Consider the following 15,793-nt stretch of genomic DNA (forward strand, 5'->3'; position numbering starts at 1 on the left):
TGGGTTCCATGTCTTTGTGCTGAACTCTGAGCCCCCCCCAGCTTTCACACTGACTGTTTAGATTGAGTATAGCACTATTTGGCCTTCACAATGCAGCCGCACTCTAGCAGGGCATTCCCCTGCCGAATTCACTGAGAAATGTTTACCTTCACACACTAACATGCTGGGGTGGTCCCAGAGCATGGGGTTAACAGGCATAAGTTGCAAGTTCTCAGCTCTGTGTATGCTCAGATGTAAACTCAAAACACACACAAGGGTAGGGGTGTGATATCAAATTTATTCAGCAAATGCTGTACATGTGCAAAAAAAAAAAAAAAGGCTACATTTAAAATTAATTATTGTGTATTGTTTTACCTTTCACTGCAAATGTGGTTATAATTCATATGGAACTTCTGGTATGTGATACAATATGTGGCACAGATGTTTGAAGATCTCGTTTCGAACATGAACAAACTCATTTCTTATGTCTCACTGTGTGTGTGTAGGTTGTATCTGAGTCTGCTACACAGCACAAGTCACATTTTAGGATTTGCTCTTGTGTTGAATTTCTGTGATTTACTCCACATAGAAGATAATCTTTTTTTAATACATGATCAATCTAATCATGATTTCAGATTGTAATTTAGAAAAAAAAAGACACAAGTGTCTCATTGCTTGTTACTGATTTCTGATTCTGTACTTTAAACATCTTTATCTGAAAGCTTGTCTTCTTATTAGTATTTATGCATTTATCTGAAGCAAAAATACTAGATATTGGAGATCTGGAAACTAAAATCTTCTGAGGGAATGATCATAAAGATGACTCATGAGTTGTGTTCTTGTGACTTGTATGTTTCTTTTGATGAATACATACAGCTGGACTCATGCTTTTGTTTAGGGTTTGAATACATTGTGGCTGCTTTTTAAGCTGAGTCAGTGTGGATCTGCTGGATTCATGTCTGAGATAAAATATACCGAATGTCTGTGCCTGTCTGTGTGTATGCACGTATGTGTTATTGTCTCGGCTTTGATGTTTTCTAAATCTGTGCGAATGCCTCCTCGTTGACCAGCCTGCGTTGGTGGATGATCAACCCTTTGGTGAGTCTCATGTGGGGGGTAATGTAGCTGTGTGAGTCATGGAAATGAACAGGGTGTGATACCCAATCTTAGTCAGCAATCACTCACAAAGAGAGAGGAAATACACTTATGCGAACACACATGGCTGGTAAAAAAAAATAAGCAGCATTGCAGGTTGCAGACATAGTACACATCAATACATTACTCACAGTCCTCTCTCTGCTAACTTCTTTTGTTCTTTGGGTCTTTTATTCTCTTTAACTCTGTTCAGGTTGAGGCCACATGTGCACTGGCGGAGCTTTGAACCTGTGTAGGATTAAGTGTGTCTGTCTGGCTGGATTCATCTGAAAACAGGGCATGACACTCCTGGGGCATCTGACTCTTTTTGCTCTTCAGTCAAAAGCAATTTTTTCTTCCAAAATGAAGTTTAAAAAATTAAGTTAATAAAACATAACGAATTAAGTAACTCTAGAGGTTTTTGGCACCTATGTGTTTGTAATGATTGGTGATGGAATGCAGCGATGGAGTCAATAATGAATTATCATCACAGTCTCTGATATTCCCACCACCATGTTGGAAAAAATGTCATCACTACATGCGCTGTTTATGGAGCAGTGTTGTGCTTTACTTTTAACAATATAATATTTCCAAATGTATTGCTTTACTTTTGTCTTCAGGCAGCATGAAATGTGACTAATACCACCTGCTCTGAGAGCAGAATCCCAATTTGCCCGTGACTAATCAATTCTGAGAGGCATTCCATTTTAATTATGGGTGTATTTTCTTTTTTTCTGATGTGTTGCCAGTTTATTCATTTTGACTTGTGATGGAAACACTCCTAATTTGCGGTTAATTTCTTGCAACACTTTGGACTTCTTTGCATGAATTTGGTTTTAGTGTGTATCTTCTGCACACTTCAGTGGCTGCAAACAGATGACAAAGGTGTACCATTTCCATTCAGGTCTCTTTGTATTCCCATTTCCGTGTCCTTTAACCAGGTCTAGGCAAACAGTGAGAAATATAGTTCATTCCAAGACGTTTAATTCTTTCCAGGAGGTGAAAGAAGGCGTGCGGTGGTAAACCTCTCATAGTTTTAGAGAGAACAGACAGTAAACATTGTGAAGAAATAAATAAAACTGTAATAAAAGCACTATGGAGGAAGTTTTAATTATGCACTTGTTGTTATTTTTTATTTCCAAATGAAAGTGGAAAACTGCTCCGATATCAAAGGCAGTCACAAAGGAAAACAAAAATTTGGATTTCACAAAATCACCCCAGAAATATCCTGATTTCTTTTCCAAGACCGCATATTGACATTTTATAACCATATTTACCATGATCTCCTCTCTCTTTTGTTTATAGGTGGCATTTCTTTTCAAACAAAGGCTGACTGACGTATGACGCCATCAACAGTAAGTACAACACACACCTGGTGTAATCCTTTTAAGTTTAGAACTGGAGACTCACAAAGTAACAGTGCATGCTGCATGGCAATAGGAGGAATAGTGTTATACAGGTCCTCATATGGAATTTATTTTGCATGTATTCTCAAGTTATGAGATTCCCCAGTATTTGATAAAAAAAAAAAAATCTTCCTTGGGTGAAAATTTGCCGGCATCTTTTCGTCTACCTCTCCCACGTGTTAACGCCCATCCCTGACCACAGCCAATAGGGGATAATACATGGTTGACACTTTGCCCCTCCCTGTGAGATGTAAATCTTGTTTTTCTCTGCTGACCACCACGCTCCCAGGAAAAGACAACAGCCTTCCAAATGACACGGTTGTAGACTTCCGATTACAGCCCTGTCACTTACTCTACCGACGTGTAAACACATGATGGAGAGACAGACAGAGTGAGAGAGAGAGGGACGTAGAGAGATCGAGTGAGAGAGAGAGAGAGAGAGAGAGAGAGAGAGAGAGAGAGAGAGAGAGAGAGAGAGAGAGAGAGAGAGAGATGTGCTGGGGTGCGTGGGCTGCGCTTTGTTTGCCTCCAGACGTCAGACCTTTGGTTAGACGGGTTAACATAAAACAGTTAAACCAACATGATGCCTTTTGTTAAGCCATCTCACTGCACAAGCCCTTTGGCATCCAAGGGGCCGAGTGATTATAAAACAAAAGACATAATTCATTTCATTAAAACAAGATGTCGTCCAATTGCTTCTATATTTCACTTCTGTTTCCTTTATCCTTTATCTTTTTATCTTGTTCAAAGCAGCAGCAGCATCTCAAGCTGTAATCTGTATAATATTTTGATTCCTGTGACAGCCCAGACATGTGCAGAAACTTTTGTCCTTTTTACTCATACTCTCTTAGTCACATATACTACAGAACCTCCTTTAAAAGCATCCTTTAAAAGATGTTCAAAAAGGAGTTTTAAGTGAGACATTTCTGAATTATTTCCATCCAAATGATTATTACAATAGTTTCAGCCATCCACAGCATCGTTGTGATCCTGTGGCCTGTGAGAAGACAGTCCTAGTGCTGGCTTCGTCTTGGCCTCCTGACCAAAAGTGTGATAATTTTAGACTCAAGTCTCTCACATGGTCTGGAGCAAGGATGGCATTTGGAAATAAACTTGGAATTTAGCTTAATTGCAGTTTACAGATTTAGGAGGGGCTGTGTTCTCTTCTTTATTTTCTTGCATAAATAGAGAGTGACTAGAGGCCAAAGACATGAGGTTTCAAAGCCACAAAAGAGGTTAAAGAACGTCAGAGGCAGTGAGGACACTTTTGAGCCTGGCTTCTTAGCTCTCCCTAAGGCTCAGCCATTCTCTGTCCCTAATGCAAGATCCTTCTCCCCACTCACCAAATCCATCAGATTTATTATTCCACCCAGGCTATTAGGTCTCTGCAGTAAAACTTGACTGTTAGTTTTTAACTGCTTTGTGCACAGTCAAGTTACAGTGTTTGCTTTTTTTCAGATGCTGATTTTTGCAGGAGATTTCAGCTGGGAATTTTCCCCCATTTTTGTTCAGCTGGATCTCTGAACAGCAAATGAATCGTCCTCTTAGGTCCTTGAGTTCTGACAGCTTCTCTACAGACACTGTTTAGGTCCACATATTTCCCATTACCTCATTACCATTATGCGTATTTAGTCCCTGTCATTTCATTAGTCTTTTTTTTCTTTCCATTTTTAAAAAACTGACTCTCCTACCTGTTTTTTATTTTTTCATATCTGCTTGATAAACATAAATAACACTTGAGCCTGTGTTGAATAGTGTGACAGCACAGTCTGATTTGTAGCTTATGAAAATGATATCATGGAATTGCTGGAATAGCAAATGGGCCAAGAGAGGAGATATAATGGATGTGTTTCAGGTGGGGTAACAGGGGATATAACAAACTGTGAACCAGTTCAACAGATTAAGAGTCTCCTCGTTCCCTCTCTTGCTGCGTGGTCTCTTGGTGTGAATGATTGACTGTCTGGGCCTCCCTCAAGCTTGCTCGGATGACATAGATTAGATAAAGATAAATCTAGCACTGAAGCACACAAACATCTGTACCCTTGTATTAATCAAAATCTTTACTAAATACACACACAAGTCCATGTATGCACTCACTTATAAGTATACTGTCGCACACAGTGCATGTTGGTAAGGAATGTTTCTGCAGCTAAGATAAAAGCCATATTCTGGAGACAAATGATGAGAAAAATGGCTGTTAATAACGTGCTCTGCTGGAAAATATGCAATCCAAAGTGCAATATGTCCACATTAGCTTGAAGCCATCACTGCCCTGGACCTGGAAAAATAGTCACTTCAAAGAGGAGGTAGATCAAATTCAAGAAAACAAGACCTTGACATGGGACGCGACATACATCACCGGAGAATAGGGTTAGGCAGATGGGTATGTGGAAGATGAAGAGGTAAATGAGACCGTGAGTCCTGAGATAGGAAGAACATGTAAGCTTCTGAATAGTCCCAAAGGATGAGACAGTTTGCGATTTGGGGGGGGGGGGGGGGGGGGGGGGGGGTGAGTGATTCAGGGAGGAAATTGTGATTGACTGGGGCCTATGGAAAAATGTGTTTAGTAGAATAACAGGAAGGTAGGAAGGAAAGATGGAAAGAATGAATAGAAATGATTCATCTCACTTGTGGCAATCTTGAGGTCAGCTGATAATGTGTTGGTGTAAAAGTTCATGGGTGGATTAGTAGATTTGTTTGAATGATTTGATCATAAATCATTGAGTGGTGTGAACAAAGGAATATTGTGTGGTTTCAGGTGTCAATGAGTCATTATAGTTGTTCTTTGTAGGTGTCTGCCATTTTTAAATCGTCCCAATTCCTTTACGGCAGATTCATAAATCACATAAAGCTGTTTATCTACAGCTCTGCTCAGCTCAAATCCAGATTTGCCTGAAACTCAAAGTGAAATGAGAATTAACAGCTTATCCTGCTGTTTGTGAAACACCAATTAACTTCAATTGCCTCAATTAAATGATTATTTTCACATGAAAAAAGGATCATTGCATCGCCTCTCTTCTCTCCATGGACTAATCTGCCAACACAACCCTTTTGATTTTCATCCACCGGCCATCCATCCCACTCGCTGTGATAAAAATGTAACACAATCAGCTGTATATGAACCAGCCATAGGGAAACTGATACTCTGCCTTTGTCTACCTTCAGCTATCATTAGGTCTTTGTAGCATGATTTAGTTGAAGTTTACGTTCTAATCCTTACCTGTTCTCCTTTTCACATCTATAGCTCCAGTTTAAGCGTCTGTCAATCCAACATTTCATCCGTAGTATTTAATGTTTACCATCCAGAGGAGGATCTTTTAAGCAGTCTCTTTAACCTGTCAGTGGTGAATGGTGGGAGAACACCTTGCAGAAGGATTGGTGTGAGCCAGTTTTGATACAGTGTTTTTCTTCCTGTTCACTAACTCCCCACCCCTTGCTGGGTGACTGACAGATGAGAGTGATTCCCGAGGTCACAACGTGTGCAGACCTGAGGGGTAAGACCAGTTTCATGACCGGACATGCCGACTGACACTCCAGTCTAATGTTTGCTGGTGACAGACAAGTGGTTTATTAGTGTGGGGTGTGGATCCCTGACCCAATTCACTCTGTGGAGCGCATAAGAATTCATGACTAATCAATCAGTAACACTTTCCATTTTCTGACCCTTGGTGAGATGAATACATCTTTCATCAAGAATATGTCAGGGCTTTTATTTAATACCCCTAATCTTAAAAATATTCAAAACCTAATCTGGTTTTGAGAAAACTGTGTTCAGGTTTTCAAACAAAAAAGATTTCATGGGTTATTGTGCAACAGTGTTGGCTTCTGCTCTCAATAATTCTTTGTTTAACTGTGACTTTGTTGTTTTAAAAAAAAAACTAAGCATGAGTGTTCAATCTTATATTTTGCCTTCACTGTGCAAGCTCTGAATTTTGTTCTTTCACATCTAACAATGGAACTTATCAGCTAAAAAGTGTAGGCCTCCATAAAAGCATATCTAAATATCCTAAATTTGACACATAACTCTTGTTTGCTGAAATCTTTTGCCATGCATCTCTTGGGTTTCAACAGAGCGCAGGTATTTTATCCATCCCAGCAGATCGTTCTCAGGTACTGCAGAAACAGGCAGGAGCTTTCATTTCTCCTTTGCTGAGATCCTGCAGAAATCCAGACACGTGAGCATGATTAAAGATGTCCATGTGACTTTTTTGTGTAATTTTTGTTTTCCGTGAGCTCACTGAATGCAAGAATTTGAATTATTTCAGCTTTAGAGAAACCAAACCAGTGGTTTTCTTTACATCCTCGAAATTGAGCTTTATGGGGTTATTATATGTAGCCATTTGTGAGCATAAATCCAGCTTTTTGGTTGTGTTTACAATAGCCTCGTTGACTGCATATGTTTAAAAGGAAACCCAGCCCATGTTTTAAACACAGTTGTTGGCTGATTGAGGAGTGTGTATCCCAAAGATGACCCCTCTAGCTCTGCCCTCACCCTAACCCTAACCATAACCCCAACAATGTTCAAAATACTTCCACTGCAGAAAGTTAAGTCATGCATAGTTTTACACCAAGGGTTTACCTTAAGCTATAAACTTAAACAGGTAAATTATACGTCTCCAAAATTACAGTCTTTAAGCAGCTTTGATTTTACGAACTGCAAGATGGCCACAGTGAGTAATACAACAACGAGAGCTGTGCTCTAGTGAGCTGAATGTAGCTCTGGATTCAAAGTCTAGTACATTTGAAGAGGAATATAATGATTACTTAGACATATATTATTGACTTGGCGCCATTTTGTTTTGATATTTGAATGAATGTCATGTAGTCTATGCTATATAAAGCCCTCAGGCTCAGTCCCTTGAAGTTATTGGCTCAAAGTCAGTATAAGCCCCTTTGAGACTCAGGCCTCAGTGCCTTCAAAACTGTAAACCATCATTGCAAATGTTTAACCACTTAAAATGTAATTGTAGGACATACTCAGTACCGCCTGTCTGAATTTCCCATTTGTAATAATTCATGTCTGTCTTCTGTGCCCAGAAAGTTGAAAGTAATACAATGTTTGTATAAAATGAATGCAAAACTCCATAGAGAATGTGTTAGAAACATGTAAGAGATAGCAGTGATATTAGCATACACTCCCTGTGTGTTTGGTCATATTTTCTTAGCAACACACTCCTAATATAAAGCTGCAGACAAAGTTTAGTCAAACACTGAATAAATGTCAGTTTGATATTTCTGATACATTTAAAATTTTTATTAGAATGGAAGTAGATTCCTACTTTACACCTGTTTACAGTATGGACAGAGATAGGTAGAGGAAGAAAGGTAGAGGAGCAGGACTTTACAGTGTCAGGTGAAAAATACTGTTTTTATTACCACGCAAATGACTTTAACTAAGTGACACTGTTCATGTGTATCAATAAGATCTTAAGATTTTGTCAGTATATTAAACAATATATTTTATTTAGTTTAATATCCCTTTAAAAGGTACACTTTGTGGTTGAGGTTCTCAGATTTATGCACTGAGACTTGCTGCCTATTTCATTTTTATATCTAGCATTTAATTTTAAAACATTGTTTCCACTCTCTATCACCACTTATTCTGTCAGTTACCGTGACCTTCAAACCCTCTTCGGCGGGTTTCTATTTCCGTTTGGCTTTTCGCTGTCACTCATCTTCACAGATGACATGATATCAATGATCCCATCAACCCCAAGCTAGGGCTTGTTGAAGTATCCCTCTTTAACACAGTTTTACCCCCAGTCGCTCCATGTTGCTTCCAGGGAAAAGTGAGATCATTGCCGTTTTCTGCACATAGTCAGGGACACACATTAGACACACAAGCGCAGGTACAGTACACACACACACACACACACACACACAAGCACAGTTATTCACACAGGCTTATTGTACTGTCCACACCTCCAATATAAATGAAAGAGTTATGTGTTAAAACAAAGGCCCATGATCTGTCAAACAAAGCATTCACATGTCATGTTTCTCTCTTACCCTCTCCACTATTTCCCCTCAATCTCTGTGATGACAGTACATTATTCAACCCACAAGAAAGCTAAAGATAGAGGTTAAAGAAATTAGTGTTTTCAAAGGAATCCATAGAGAAACAACATGAGGAAAAAGAGGAGCTTTGTTTTTGTAGCAAAAGGTATATATAGCAAAAGGTATATATACATAGAACCAAAGGGGGCTATTTGCTAAGGATTTGCAATACTGTTTTATGCTGTGTAGCTAATTTCTCATCACATACAGCCTCCCTTTTGCAGAATAATTTCACACTTGCAGTTCTAAAACTCTCTTCAACTAATATTTCAGGTTCAACAGAACATGAAAAAATTGTGATGATGCAAAATTCGGCAGTTCATCATGTTAATGTAGCATGTTAGGATGCTAACATTTTGACCTAATGATGACACTAGAAGAAAAATAAGAGTTTCACCAAAACTAATGTGATTCTGACATTCTGATCCATGAGTACTTGGTAGTCATTACTACATCATTACAGTATTACAGTGAGTACTCAGTACTTATGGTTGGACCACATCCATCTTCAAACTTCATTTTGATGTCAGCTACACACCTGTTAAGTTTTGTGCATCTTGCACAGTTGTGACACTGTAGTGGGAACAAAATCGGTCTACAGACAGACAGATATATGCCAGAGTACTCAAAACTGCCTTTGTGGTAGTTTCCACCACAGTAGGTGTCTTCAGGACCACGTTTTGCCACAATGTTATTTCAGTCCAGATCAAAATGGTAGACATTGCTATCTCTAGAACCATGCTGCTAACTTGATCCTGAGGGTTTCTTTTTGTTCATTTCCATGAGGAGATTCCTGGTGTCATAGGTTCAAACGGGCTTTATCACTTTCTCGCCTTTATTTGTTCAGATGCACCAATGCTGAAATCATTCTCAAGCCTAATTTTCTCCATGTGGAGAAAATGCCTTAATAAAAGGATGACATTTTTTTCAATAAGCATCATGTACTTAAATTTACACAAATCATTGTTTCTTTACTCATTTAACCAAAGGGCTGTCATTATTGACCAATTTATTTATCAACGATGCTCTCACTGCTACTTCAGACTAATTGTTCGCAACAATTAAAAAGTCCCTGAAAAGACCAGAGGGGAGGTGCTTCATACGAATAAGCCAAGTTTCAGTCATTTCTGTATTCTCTGTTGTGTTCTCTATGTCCACAATATTGTGCCTTGAACTCAGTACCATTATATAACCCCAGATGGTTCTCTGGCGCCTCTACTCATCTGTAACATGTTCATGGGTCCAGCCGGCATACACACCACAGCATGCTGGCGGGCCTTTGATCTCTTTCCCTTCCTGGGCCTCCTCAAAAGGGTGATTCTCCTCAAGCTTGTCCAGCCTTGATGTATCAAGCTGGATGTCCTCCAGGTCTGATGGGGAATGGAACGCTACTGATCTAATTCACTGCATCTATGCAAACAATATTTCACCCCAGGGATAAGCTAAGGCACTCAGGCTGGCCTCTCAGGTAGAGCTGCAAGCACCCGCAAGCACTTGTGCACTTCAGGACCAAATATTGTCTCCCTCTGTAGGCCCCCAGTCTCCAAATGGTGCCAGTGGCTGCCAGTTCCAGATAACCTTTCACACTTCGACTCACAGTAATTCGATCCAAAGGCAGAGGAGTCCTTATACAGTATCTGTGCCATGTGTTACACTATGGAAAGTGCATGCTCTGATTTTTAAGCATGGTGTTTTGGGGCTTTGGCTATTTGCCAAAGGCAGGCCTTAATGATAAGACATTTGTGAGGTGTATTTAGCTGTGCTGATGGATGTTTACATAAAGTACCTGCCAAGTCATTTTTAATGGAGCCACTTCACTGCAACGTGGCACTGTACAAATTCTGAAAATATGCAGTGGATTATCGTGTGTGTATAGACATCTTTGTTTTATATCTATATACTGTATATTTGCACAGATCTGTATATGTGAGCCAGGGGGTAAAGGACAGTAAAATATTGTGTTGGCTTTACTCTGTTATGCTCTTGTCGTGAGTCTCAGTGAGAGGAGGTTGGCTTGACTCTCTTGTTTTGGATAATTGTACGCTGCCGAGGTCTGTGGTCCCCTTCTCTGTCTCCCTGTGGCCTCGGCTGCAAGAGCCATATTTAGGTTGCACGTCCTCCTCATCCTATCCTGTCTCATCCCCATCCTGTCCGACACACCCCCACAACGCAGCAGGGGAGAGATAAAGGGACAGCAAGTGGTCTGAGGCCAAACTGTAGGTGTCTCAAGAAACTGCTCTGAGTTACTACAAGACTTGTATTGACTTCTCAGTAGTGTTCAAAATCTTTGTTTTGGACCTGTTGGTTGGACATAAAGTTGCATGGTTTGGTTACATAAATGTTTTTTAGGGAATTTATGTAACCAAAAATATTTGAAACCATGCTTCAGCTGTACCCGTGTTATTTTATTTTTGCAGGTTGTGCTCTCCTTTTCCGTGGTATTATAGGGCATTGCAGTGTGTTTATGAAATGAGAGTAATTCATACTTTAGATGGCGCAACTTGAGTGCAGCTTACGTTCAATTTGACAATGTGACACAATGAAATATAATCCAGGAAGGCTGGAGTGAGTTGTAGATCTATGGCACATTGGCTCCTACAAAGACTAAATAGCTTTATATACTATACTGCTTCAGAGTTGTCAACAGTTACCACGGCTTCTTATTCACGGCTTAGACCATTTTCCATCCATAAGTGGGACAAATATTGATCCATATAGGAGACTGGAGCTCCCTTGAATGACTCTTGCTCTTTGCATTTTTCAAGTTCACCCACAGCAGACCTTTTATCACTCACCACTATAGATTTTTCACTCCTCTATCCGTAGAAATGCCCTCACAGTTCCATCTGTAAGGTGTCTGACTTGTTGAACCCTTCATGTGTGTAGTGATACAGATGTTATGGATGCACCCCCGAAAGGACAGACCCTCTGTATCCTCAGTGGATGGATGTCACTCCATCCTGAATGGGAAAGATCTCTTTGATCATTCTTTCAACTTTTCAGTACCTTGTTGCTTTAGCACTTGTGTGAATCATGACTAGAATCAGAAGAATGAGTGTCAGATGCCTCTCACTACAACAAAGACCATGGATAATATATTTCTCCATCAGTTGTCTCTCTTTTATGACATTGTTACATCATCTACATTTTTCTGTCTATTATAAATATAGTGACCATATGTGTATTACTGAAGATCAATGGAAGATGACTCTTTCTATCTCTTTGATGATAACAGATAAGATATAAGTTACTAAAGCATAAAACTCTGGCCTTAGGCAGAGCAACTGTTTGGAATAGGAAGACCTGTTCAAAATTATTCAATTTTTCCAACTGTTCTCTTGACTTTAATGTCAAGTCACAAAGACGGGTGTTGAAGTTTCTGTGTATGAACAGTCAACTCTCAAGTGGTCAAACTATGGGCATCTTGCTTAAAATCAGAACCTTTAAGTAGCATGCAGAGATCCTTGCAGGGCTACAGTGTGCCGTGTGCTGTAGTGCAATAATGCCTGGATCTCAAGCCATTGCCTGCATCAACTCGTATGCCTTGTCTCCTGCGGCGAATGATAGTAGGAGCAGGTGTTACTGCAAACAAAAGCTCATGGGAGAACTCTTGATTTCCCTGGCTCAATTTCGCTTTTCTCTTCTCACCCTCTCCTCTCTGACATATGCACTTTCACACTAACACTCCTTCACCTTCTCTTTGCCTTTCAGTTTAGCCACCCAGCAAAAAAATGTATCACTGCAGGGCTTGGATTCCAGTCATTATCTGCTGAAGTCACCCATGTAACGCACATACATGTTTTATAGCTAAAGGGGGTTCATTTCTATTTTTATTTACTTATAGACTCTTTATCAGGGAGGACTTTTTGTAACTAATCATTCTGTGACCCGTTTTTCCTCTCCTCTCTTTGACAGCTGAACATTGACCACTTTATGAGTCTTTTGATTATATCTTCATCTGACAATAATGTACATGTATGAACTGATGGGTTTATATACTTCTCTGCAAGTATGGGGCTCTTGATAAGGTCAGAATCATTATGTTCAGGCTTTTATCCATAGAAGCACCTGCTTGTGGTTGTTATGCATGTTATTTAGAAGAGGAAGAATGATAGAACAGATGTTCATCAGTAATAGACTAGGAGAGATGCTGCAGTAAACACCATTAGATGTAGGGGATCTGGATATTATGTGGGTGTTTGTGGGACGGGGGAGTCTTTCAGGAGAAAAGAGACTAGAGGATTAAATGTTATTCAAGGGAGGGGGTTGGTAAAGAGTAAATGCCGATAAATGCTTGTTTTGTCATGATTTTTTTTTTTCCAATGAAATTCAGTTGGCTTTACAGGAATTTATATTTGACCTGTGCTGTTGTACGGAACGTGATGGTGATGACTAAATGATTCTAGTTGTTGCAGTAAATGTTTCCAAACCACAGCTGTGTGAAATAAAAGCCCACTATGTTCCTTGGTTTCCAATCACCACTGTCCTCCCCTATAATATTTGCTATGACTGACCCTGTACATGATGTTCATTTGCATACATGGGTATCAATTATGCATGTTTATGCATTATTAAGATTATTTCTATGTGCATATACAGGCATGCAAGCAAGCACAGACAATCACACAAAACCATGAAAACATAATGTACATCCAGACATTTGGGATACTGGCCTAAATATGTGAACAGTTGTTAGGTCTTAGCACATTAGGATCCATGACAGAGCTGGACCCTTCTTTTGAAGTTCTACTGAATGAGGGAGAGAGCAGTGGGAATGATTTAAAGTAGACAAGCGGGAATTGGGAAAACTCTGGGGGAGTGAGGGATGACCATCCAGCAGAAGGAGGAAGCTGCGCCAGATTCTCAAAGACTACGCGATGACTCATAGGTCAAGGCCCCCGTGCCTGTAAACAGGATTTTTCTCATAATTTGAGTGCTGAATCACATGCTGTACTCATGCAGTCTGCTCTGCTTTTCTGTTATTATCTCCATCACCTTGATTCAAGTAGTACTAATCTCCCGGGGAATGAGGGAGAGATGGGAAGACAGTCAGAAATGAAGCAAGGGATACTAAACCAGTTATCAGTGGAGTCAGGAGAGGGGGAGTACATGTGAACAAAGTTGAGGCACGTTGAGGATATCCCAAGTGTGATGATGAAGCTGGGGCCAAACTGATGATTGCGATCATCAGGATGACTCTTCACTGTAATCTGGTCTTCCAGTGCAAAACTTTCATCTCCCCCAGGTCTTGGAAACCTGTTGCATGTCCAGGTCATGGTTAGGGTGAAAGTACTGCTCTGCTTTATCTCTTGATCAAGTTACAAGATGACCAAAGCGCTGGACTGGATATGCTCCCCCATCTCTTGACCATCTCACTTTTTTCTCTTCAAGTCTAAGTTAAGACTACATAAAGTGATAAAGATTATCCAGGTTTTCCTTTTTGGTTAAGACTGATGATTTAGCTAAGTTTTTCTTCTTTTCTTTGCCCTCTCTTCCTTTTCCTCCATGAGGTTATGACCCCTGAGGAGACTCCCAGTAGATTTGCCTTTTAACAGACACACTTGCCGCCCAATAAGCGTAGTGCATTCCTCACATTCTGGAAAGACAGTGTCAAACCTTAAAGTGAAAGGTGTGTATGTGTGAGTGTGTTGCAGCTGGGAAGGCCATATTACACCATGTCACATGCAGTGGTCGGCCATCCACAAACCGACCTGTCCATTTCTCAGAATCCTCTTTTAAATACCTTCAGTAGACCATAGATTTATAGTCTCAGTTTAACAGCTTCTGAAACCAGACCACAGTTGAAGCAGTATGATATGGACAGCACACTCCAAAAAGATTCCTTCTTTTACCTTACGGCCAAACACACACACACACACTTTCATAACAGCAGGTGTGTCTCCCTCATCACACAGCTGCACACCAGAGCACGAGAGTGAGGTAGAGTTATACAAATAGAAAGGCACATACTGTAACCATAGAGAGAGAGAGAGAGAGAGAGAGAGAGTGTGTATGTGTGTGTAGGTGTGTGTGTGTGTGTGTGTGTGTGTGTTTGTGAGAGAGAGAGAAAAAGAGAGAGGATTCAGACAAATTTTGATAAACAGCGACAGAGTGCAGCTGGGTGAGAGGGAACTGGAGTGGAATATTTTTGCGAGTGGAAGAAGCAGAAAGAGAAAAAGTAAGAATTTGAATAGGGAGGGTGGTTGGTTTAGTGATTGGCAGGACCTCAAGAAGGCAAAAGAGGTTTTAGGAAAACTTTAAAAGCTGCTGGGAAAAAAGGAACGGAAGAGAAAAGAGCCTGGTAAAAAGAAATCAGTGGAAACAGCGCAGTGGTGAGAAAGTTTAAATTTTAGTGGAGTGAAGTGTTCTAATCTTTTCTCTCTCCTGAGGGCGTTTTTTGGAAGCCTCTCTCATCAGTCTGGGCAGGACTCATTTGTCCCTCTATCCCTCCCTCCCTCCCTTCTCCTTTTTCCCTGTGCCTTAGTTCACTGCAGTAGAGTGTAACTAGAGCCACGCGATGACTACAGGTTGAGAAGTGAGTGAGAGAAAGGGAGACAGAGATCAAGGAGAGGAGAGACTGACACACACTTCACACATTGGAGATTGGTTTGGTTCACTGTTCAGCCCACAAAGGTGAGGTGAGGATAGAATATCTTACCAGTTTGGGAACTTTCTCTGTGCATAAGCGTGTGTAGGTGAGAATTTGTGTGCTTATATATTTGTGTGTCTACATGTAAACATCTCTGTAGGTGAGAGTGTGACCATGATTACTGGTGAAGTAAAGCTGAGCTGAGCAAGCAACTGCATGCAGTGGATCTGTTTGAGCAGAGAGTTTTCTTTGAATCCACCTCAGTGAAGGCTGCTATTCATGTTTTGGTGTGTAAACCATTCTCATGTCAGCGATCAGACTTTGAAGCGTGTGTGACAGGTTTGCCTTTCCAAGATCACAGTTTAGTGTGCGTATGAATCACCCTGCGAAGCGAAGCAAACGACACATTGTGAAAGTCGCTGCACGCGGTTGCCTGTACACTTTATGTATCTGCACGTGAGTTTTGTTTCTCTTTGATTTAATTGCGATTTCTGTTTCTGAGAGATCAGTGAACAGCAAGGAGTTGTTTAGCTGTGTCAGCAGCAGACACCTAGTGAAGGACAAACAGACCGTAGAGAGTCAAGAGCTCATCTGGCCACAATATGGGGTGCCTGCACATTTTGTTGTC

The sequence above is a fragment of the Toxotes jaculatrix genome, chromosome 5, assembly GCF_017976425.1.
Source record: "Toxotes jaculatrix isolate fToxJac2 chromosome 5, fToxJac2.pri, whole genome shotgun sequence".
Taxonomy (NCBI): domain Eukaryota; kingdom Metazoa; phylum Chordata; class Actinopteri; family Toxotidae; genus Toxotes; species Toxotes jaculatrix.